The sequence below is a fragment of the Anarrhichthys ocellatus genome, unplaced genomic scaffold, assembly GCF_004355925.1.
Source record: "Anarrhichthys ocellatus isolate YVR2014 unplaced genomic scaffold, GSC_Weel_1.0 scaffold5, whole genome shotgun sequence".
In the NCBI taxonomy this organism is placed as follows: domain Eukaryota; kingdom Metazoa; phylum Chordata; class Actinopteri; order Perciformes; family Anarhichadidae; genus Anarrhichthys; species Anarrhichthys ocellatus.
Genome location: NW_022280035.1, coordinates 2,535,042 through 2,544,138, shown reverse-complemented (window position 1 = coordinate 2,544,138; position 9,097 = coordinate 2,535,042). Strand labels below are relative to the sequence as shown.

At 45.3% G+C, this 9,097-nt stretch overlaps 1 protein-coding gene across 7 annotated transcripts in view; it reads right to left on the bottom strand.

The window, feature by feature from the left end:
* Window positions 1-9,097, bottom strand: part of LOC116381960 (IQ motif and SEC7 domain-containing protein 1-like) — an 81,430-nt gene that overhangs the window by 22,230 nt on the left and 50,103 nt on the right. The gene's annotated exons all lie outside the window — the stretch shown is intronic.

Here is a 9,097-nt window from a genome sequence, read left to right as displayed (position 1 = left end):
ACACACACACACACACACACACACACACACACACACACACACACACAGAGAGATCCGGTCTAGTCGTCCCGTCTGGTGAAGGCCCACTCCGTCTCCCGAGTCCTGGCTGCACGGCTCCGCTCCAGCATGATGTCATTGAGAATTCCAAGCAGAGGCCCACTCTCTGCTCATAAAACGCAATTTCTTCAACTCAATACATATGGTCTCTCTCCATTCAAGCTCCTACTCTATCATCCCCTGCTTCGGTTCCACTGCCCTCCCCTTCTTTTCCTCTCCCTTCTTGTTTTAGTGTAAGGAAAGCAAGGTACATTACACTTGGGGATGAGGCCGAAGGGGCACCCTCGGGTCAGCGACACACAACCGCCGTTATCAGGTGCATTCCCACAGAATACCTGAATATTATCAGAGAAGCAGAAAAACTTGGGTTTTCCCATCGCCAAAGAGGCTGAAAAAAGACAGAGCAGAGGAAAAGAAAGCAGAGGAAACGACGGGGGAAAGTGATAACTTCCTGGAAACCTGGTCACAAGACTTTGGCTCCGCTACAGCTCTGTCTACATGACATCATGCGCCGTTTCTCATTATCTGCTTTTGCTGGACGCCGAGCGACCGAGACCTGAGCTACGAAATGGAAAATAAAATGAAAAACTCAGCCCATGCCTGGTCTGGAAACAATTAGAACAGGCTGATGTCATGGTTTGATACAACGGCATACTAAATGGGATGTAGTGGCCCGGGATAGCTTTGGGAACACAGAGGACTTTGTATCTGGGGGGGGGGAGAAACACAAAAAAGAAACACATTTTCCCTATGAATTCTCAGAATAGAGCTGAAATGAGAGTAATTAAAGGATAAGCCGCCTGTGCTCATCACATCCCGGCGGCAAAGCCGGAGCAGATGTGTTGCCCGTGGGATCCTGTGGGAATGATCAAAGATCATCAGTGGCAAGTGATGTCTGAGAGGCTTTTCCCCTGTTCATACATCACTTCATGTAATTCCAATCTGGATAGAAACAATCTGTTTGTCCAGACACATGGAAACTGAGGGCTAAACTGCAGGAGATGGCTTTGGAGATTAGTTTTGTGGCATCAAAACATCATTTGGAAGCAACTATATGTTTTCTTTACACACGATTTGTTGACTTATTCTCTAAAGGAATAGTTTGACATTTTGGGAAATAGTCTTAGATAAGGAGACTCCCATTGCTGTCCTATAAATCTGAGGCTACAGCCAGGTGGTGGTTAGCTCAGGTTAGTATAAAAACTGGACAGCTGGCCAAGAAGTCACTGTCCAAACATTGTTTTTATCATGACAAATGTGTTTTTATTCCTCAAAAAGGTTTTATATCTGTATCGACACGCACTAGTATGATAAAGATTTCAAACAAACCTACGAACAGCCAGTATCAAAATGACACCTGGATGGCTCTCAAACCCAACAAAAAGGTTCCAGGTTTGCTCCTCAAGTCTTTCCTGGGTGGAGCTTTCTCTTGTTCTCTCGGTGTTTGCGTGGGTTTCCTCTCACATTCCAAAGACATATGCAAGTCAGGTGGGGTGGAGACTCTAAATTGCCCAAAATAGGAATGTGGGCATCTAGCGACTTGTCCGTGGGTATTTCTCTGCCATCCTCAGAATGACTTGGTCGGCGGAGGAAATGCACGAGTAAAATCACGGTGGGAACCAAGAAAACTGTTACTCAGCAACCACAGATCTGTGTACTCCTTTATCTAAAAAAAAAAGTAAAATAAATTCCATGGAACCATGGTAAATACTTCAAAGCTGAACTTCTCCCGATTGCCATCTCTCTCACTCTCTATAAAAGGGTTAGGGGGTGTGTTTTGTTTACTGTTACCATTATTAGAAGCAGGCCCTGATTGTCCATTTGCGATATTTTCCTTTCAGTTCGCTCCATTACCAGAGACCATGTTTCTCTGAAGCTCCACCCCAGCACAGAAACACACGACAGCACTATTCTCCCCCTGCTAAAAATAGACCCATGTGAGGTGACACACTCTGGTAAACACTGCGAGGGAGATGAACAATGCTGCTAAGAACAAGAGAGGGAGGATACGCCTTAACACGAGAGAATGGCCACTGAATGCCCCGCTGATTTCGTCTCATTATCGGTTCCTTTGTGGCAGATCATCGTGCGGCGCTTCTTCAGTGACATTGTGAACATTTTGAGGGTCGGATTGGAAAAACAGTGCGAGACTGGTGTCTCCAGTGGGTTAGCGCTCTGAGCAGCGCTGACTGCAAATGTGACAAAAGCCACAGCGGGGTATAAATACGCAAGGTGGTCATGATGGATAGAGGAGCATGGTACCGCAGCCAAGACTGACAAAACAGGCCCCTCAGAGCCCTGACACGGTGAGGCCCATTCCACACCGGGCTCTCAGAGTGACAGTGCCACCCGCTGGTTGGAAATGATACTATACGCACCCTTGAAGATGGACACCAGGCCTGGGGCCCGACATGTGGCAGTGATGTCATTGAGCACTACTGGGGGGGTGCAATGATCTATTTGAAGCAGTGACAGACCCACACCTGTCTCAAGTCTCAAGTCACACAGAGCAAGGCTCGTGGTTTACATGCAGTGTGCGTGGCAGAGCAAACATGATCATCAGCCTTTGAAAAAAATTAATTTTGGTAATTTGTCGTCTTTCAATGGAATCGTATCATGATGAAATTACATATTAAGATATCTTGATACACAATTTCGCCGTCTAAATTTTCTTTTGATTCAAATACTATTTGAACGCTATTAATATTTTAAGAACACAGTGAAGTTAGCATTTTTTTAAATCACTGAACATATAGTGCAAATATTAAAATACAAACCTAAAACAAAACTATTCAGATGTCACCATCAATTTTCACAACCTTCGTAAAGTATCTGCCTAACAGGACCACAGTGGCCAAACAATCATCAGACGACTTTGAAAATCACGTCTCTTTTGTCTTGATTCCAGAACTGATTTCCAGGAACCATCCATCAGCGTAATCCTGGAGAACAAACAAACAACAACATATCTATCCCTCGATATAAACCAGATATGATGCCTAAAATAATTAACGGTCAATGTGTGTGTGTGTGTGTGTGTATTTGCATGCGCATGCGCCTGCATCTGTTTGTGCACGTTGCGACGCAATCAATTTGGAGCCATGAGCTAAATGACATCGTTGAACCGGGTAAATTGACTGGAGGGCTTACAATGACAATAATTGCTGTTTCAATCAGATTCCATTCATTGCCGCCTGCATCAGCGATCAGATAAACAGCTGATGATGTTGAAGATGTTGCGTTCACTCAATCACTCAAATCAGACTTCATTAGCAGGCAAGCATGAAATAGTGTTATGGTTTAGAGCTGATTGTAGTATAAATACGTCTTCTACGAGGCAAACAGACACGTTAATTGCATGGAAAGACTTTAACAGATGCGTTAACTTTATGGGCGCACACATGTCGCACAATAGAAACACATGCTGCAACATAATATATGCTGACACCGATGGCGAATTAATGTTGAGGAGAAACAGATAAAAAGGGAGGAAACGCAGATAAAAACCTCTACATTCCTACAATACTCAGACTGCGATGGCTTACATTCCAGCACTCACCTCTCCACACACAGCTGTCTGACCACTTCAGCAGAGTCTCCTTCGGGCCCTTGGACTCCACAAGCCGGGGCTCCAGTTACTTCCCGCTGCACTCTGCCACGGACGCCCTTCCCTGGCAAAGCCGGCTGTGCCTCTGTGGCATCCGAAAGCCCACGGCAGAAACACTACGGCTATTGAGCCCCCGAGGACCACCTCCCGGGCTCGGCCGTCTACACTGGCACTGGCCATTGTTTGTGTTGGCACTGCGTATAAAGGCAGCCTTTCTCATTTCTGTTCCGTTGCGCCTTTTCCAGTCTTTGATTAGGGAAAACGGTCACTAAACGACAGGAGCAACCCTGTGGCGAAGGCCAAGACATCAATGCCGGACGCTGTCGAAAAATATTTGCCGTCATCTTGTTTGGTTATAATTCTGAGCCTCATTTCAAACCGTTAGATTCTGCTCCACTTGGAAGCGAAAGCACAAAACGTATTTCATTCTAATGGCCCTCATTAGGCTGACAGTGATAGAATCATCGAGGAGACATAATGTTATTTTAGGAGAAAGTGCCCAAAGGAATGCAGAAGTGGGTAAGTGAAGGCAGTTATGAGTATCATGATCTCATGTGCAAATACTGTCGAGTCACCTGAAGATACAACATTCACATCATCAATGTCAACACGGAAATACAAGTGATGCCACAGAGGAGCCATTACTGTGATGATGGACCTTCTTTCAAGCTCAGTTATGTTGTGATTCAAGTCATTTAAATGAAGTTACTGTGAGGAACTTTTAACTAGTTATGGTTCAGTACAGGTTCAATTAAATACTGATGCCTCTATGTCTTATAAACATCTTCAACTCAGACCCCAGCGGGGCCTTCGGCAGCTACCAGCCCACCACGGACCCAGATCTGACTTTGCTGCCGCCTTCGACTCGGAGTCGGAAGCTCCAATGGGAGGAGGAGAGCTCAGCGCCGGCAGCAGCATCTCCTCCTCCTCTAGCCTGGAGCAGAGCATCGCCAACCCCACGCTGCTGGAGGCCCGGGCCGTATAGTTAGGCCCGCTGGAGGGAAGGGAGGCGCGGGAGAACCAGAACCAGGACTATGCGTAGAAGACGGTCAGACCCCTGCTGCAGTAAAATGAGAGGTTTTCTAAAGGACCTCTGGGGCTCGGAAACACTACCACTGTCGTCCACGGGGACCTCGAAAATCAACACAAGATGAAAGTGAGAACGTTTATTCTTAGTCCCTAAGAAACGAGAGGTTTGAGCAATAATGAAACTGCTGCGTCAGGATTTGTCAAAGGAAATCCTGACCTTTTCCCCCCAAAACATGAAGCAGAAAACAACCTCCAGACCAAGTCATCTGAGAACACGAGAAAACTCAGGATCGGCTTACACGAGATGTGAATTTGATCTCTTGTATTTAAATATTAATTGAAAGCCACAGTTGAAAGCACCTCAACAACAAAAGCAGAATTAAAAAAGAAATAATGAATGATTCCAGTCTGTCCCGTTTGTGTCTTCACTAGTCATCAGCTCAACGTATTGGGAAGGTTGAAAATAAGCAAAAATCTTAGAAATTTAAAAAAAAAGAAGGAAAACTTTGAACTTTTTCAAACAACACAGACAACGTGGAAGCAATCAATCACAGAACAAAAGCACGGCGATAAAGCAGTCAATTGTCGATCTACGCTCTTTTTCTTCTTCTCTGGAATGTGAGAGGAAGCAGCGGAAACCTTTTGTGCAGGTCACGAGACTGCTGAGGAGTGGATTCATGTTGACATATTCCAGCGGAACAAGATATCCTGAGTGTGCAAGTTCCATTCATACCACATTTCCACAAGGCCGGGTGGGTGCGAGTCAGCAGATCTTATACATTTCTACATCCAGGCAGGCCGGGTAGGACACGAAGACCGGCTTTACAGAGCGATAGAGACGCTCTGGGAATAACAAGCAGACTCAAATTCATGATAACAACCCCTTGAGGAGGGGTAACGCAGCACCATGTTTATCGTTTCATTTCTCTGAATGCCTCCCATAACCCCCCCTCTCCCCCCCCCTGAGACAGAGCCAAAGCATTTACAAGAAACCAGGCCGCGCAGGGGCATATGGATTAATTCACCATCTCTGTGAAGAACTACCTGACAGCGGCTAATGCCGTTTGGCTTTCCATTTAATTCACACACAACCAAAGCGTATCGAACGGTTTTCTAGCACACACACACCGGAGGGACACAAGTCCTACAGGGGCGAGCTAGAGGAGAGAGAGCCACCCCGTATCATACATCAACATTAGCACAACACTTGCAACACACCAGACCAGATCAGAGGAGTCTGACAATTCAGAAATGGGCATTTCATTACAGAGGGATAGATTTAAAACTAGGAGTAAATCTGTTGCCCTGGCTGCATCCTTGGTGGTGTGATGTACGCTCCATAAATCTTACTGGTTTATTGACTGAAAGCACAGTCCAGGTCTCTGCAGGCTGCAGGGCACATCAATCTGTGGCCCCTCAATTACTTGTTAGAGGCCCCCCTCCTGGTTCTCTGTGCCCACAGGAATACAAACTGGTCCTTTGTGCAGTTATGCATTGTATCACAAATAGAATGGTGCCGGGGAAGGTCAGTTTTAACAAAAGCGGTTAAGATGTGGTCAGTGTGAGAAATACACAGGAACTTTTCGTTTTTTCTCAGGCGGAAGCGTCCAGGCCTAAAAGGTGAAGCCAGTTGCAATGTCTTAAACTTGTATTCTTTTCAAATGGCCAGCAGGGGGCGACTCCTCTGGTTGCAAAAAGAAGTCAGATTGTACAGATGCAAGCCCCCTAGAAGACAGCCGGGCCCAAACTGTCGAAATCACAATTTCCGAGGCTGTGACGTAAAGCAATGAGGCAAAGAAATACTTTCCCCTTAGAGTTGCATCGGAAAAGAGACGTCTGTTACTCAGCGGATCATCTTTGTTTGAGGTAAATCAACTTCCCAGTACAAACATAAGAATAGTCCTTATTTAAATCATTATAAATCATTGTAAAATGCACTAATAGCCTTTGTCTTCCAACTTTTATCCTTTCAGAGTTTTAATTTCATGAAAGTTCATTGTAACCGTTTTGGCGAATATGGCGATGACCTAAAACCATGATGGCGACAACTAAAATGACAAACTCAAGGCTTCACAACGGCAGTCCACAAACCAATGGGTGACTACTTGCACTTCTCATGTACAGTCTGTTTTTTCCACTAAAGCATGACTTATTCTTGTTTTTCCATGCAACGTGCTTCCAAAATAAATAGGCTTGGACAAGGATGTGGAAATATCAGAGGGCAGAGAGGATGTTTCTCTAGCTCCCACTTTCTGGAATCCCACAAATTAGTCTGAGAAGTCGAGGGTGCGGCCAGAAGTGAGATTTGTTTTAACGGGTTAGTTTGGGGCTCTTTTGATTGAATGAGAACTGTCATTTTAATCAACCGTACTTCCTAACAGCCTCAGGGCAATCAAAAGCATTCTCACCACCGCATGGTGATCTACGACCGGCGTAAAAATCAACACGGGCCATATGAGAACGTTTTCTCTTCTGGCGGAGTCTATTTCCTCAAGCTGCTTCTACAGAACCGCTACAGTTTAAAGTTTTTTTCACTTTTGATATATTAGCTTGGCAGAATATTTTTAATAGAAAAAGGAACATTTCTTCTGGGAACGGGCAGTCTGAAGCTGTTTTACATACATTTGGTTTACCTCAGATTATGAGCTGCTGAACTTATTCCAAAAGTCTGCAGTTTTGAGTTTACATTTTACTCAGGGCGACCTCGGGTATGAAAAGGGTGCAGGTAATAAGATACACTGGGAAGCATTTGATAGTAATTAATGGCAAGAATATGGAGCCATATATGTTGCATTTCAGGTACTTTTCGTTGGTCACTTGGGGGCAGCGGAAACAAGCCGTAAACACAACCGTCAACATATTATCATGAGCAACATTATCGTTTGGAGTCGTGTCTCTGTTCAGCTCCCCACTAAAACCTGAAAAGCCCACCAGGCTCCACTATGTTCTAGTGGCTAGTCACTCACTTCGTCTGCTGTTTGGTGATGTGTTTTTTTTAGCTGAATGCGGCAGCTGGAAACGGTGCTGATGAGAGCAGGCCATAAAACCACGAGCTGAGAGATGCTGAAAAGCTCTGTAGAGTTGCGGGGAACTGCAGAGCGTCGTGATAATTATCTGTGAGTTCATCACTTCGAGCCCCCCCTCCCTTTTTTTGAGCCATTGTTATATTGATTATAGCAACTTTAAGTGATTGACTTTTGTTGTTTACAGAATACAAAACCATTTAGTTACCTATTCAGACTAGTTACTATATAGAGCTGAAGTGTCTTCAATACTGGATCTGATGAAATGCTACTGAACCCTGACAGCCTACCTGTCAATACCAGACCTCCATGTACAAACAGACACGAGTCCAGTCATATTTTCCCGCCCCAGCTGTTCAACAACTAACAATGTGTATAGGGTCAATTGCCTCACTTGAACCTTCAACTAGTAAATTGTGCAGCACACTACAAATATGTTGCAGTGGCAGCTAGAAGGAGGGAGGGACACGGTGAGTCAGCAACACAGTAACATCCTGAAACCAACCCCGATAACAGGACGAGATCCTTTTCCTTGTATAATCTGTTCATTTCTTTGGAACTGAGCACTAAGAGGGCCAGTGTGAGTGTGACAGGTTCACTTTATTGTCTGCTCAGCACAAGGTTAAGATGCTTGCTCCTCGGCATCGTGTTTAAACAGCTCTGAGACCTTACTTAACACTTTCTTAGGCGGATACAATACCGAATAATGAGCAGCGTACCCAGAAAAGCCAGTTCGCTGTTTTCTTTTCTTTTGTGATTACTTTGCATTTAATGATGAAACACGGAGGAATTCTGTGTAATAAAAAAGCAATTGAGATTCATAGCTGCGGCGCTGTGCCTAATGATCCCAGAGGGGAATTCTGCCTTTTATTTGCTGAACCACAAAATGTAACTGAGCAACGTCCCGCACCGGGACAACGAGATAACACAACATGTGATGTGATGGAGTGTAAACACAGGACAGAGACAGAGGAGAGATAGGTGGACTGAGGGAAGGACAGAGGGGTAGCGGTGAGTCGCACGTGATATGGAGCGAGACTGCGAAGGGGGGGAGGAAAAAGAAAAAGCAGCGTGCATGCATTGAGTACAGTGCAGCTCTGTATTCTCTATAACCACCATTCTCACATAGAAGCCGTCTCACGCTCTGTGCCTCTGATGTGCTTTAAAGACGGCCTCTCTGAGCCATCCGTTCTGTGGACGCGTCTGAGAGCGAGGACCGGGTGGACTACAATTGGGGAGAACGGATCATCAGAGGTCCTGCTATAGGTTACGTTGAAAAGATGCCAACAGGATGCTTGACATGAGCAGGACAATCAGCAGGAATGTGCTGCGAGTTAGAAAGATGTTGGGATTGGACATGGGGGGGGGGGGGGGGGAGCAA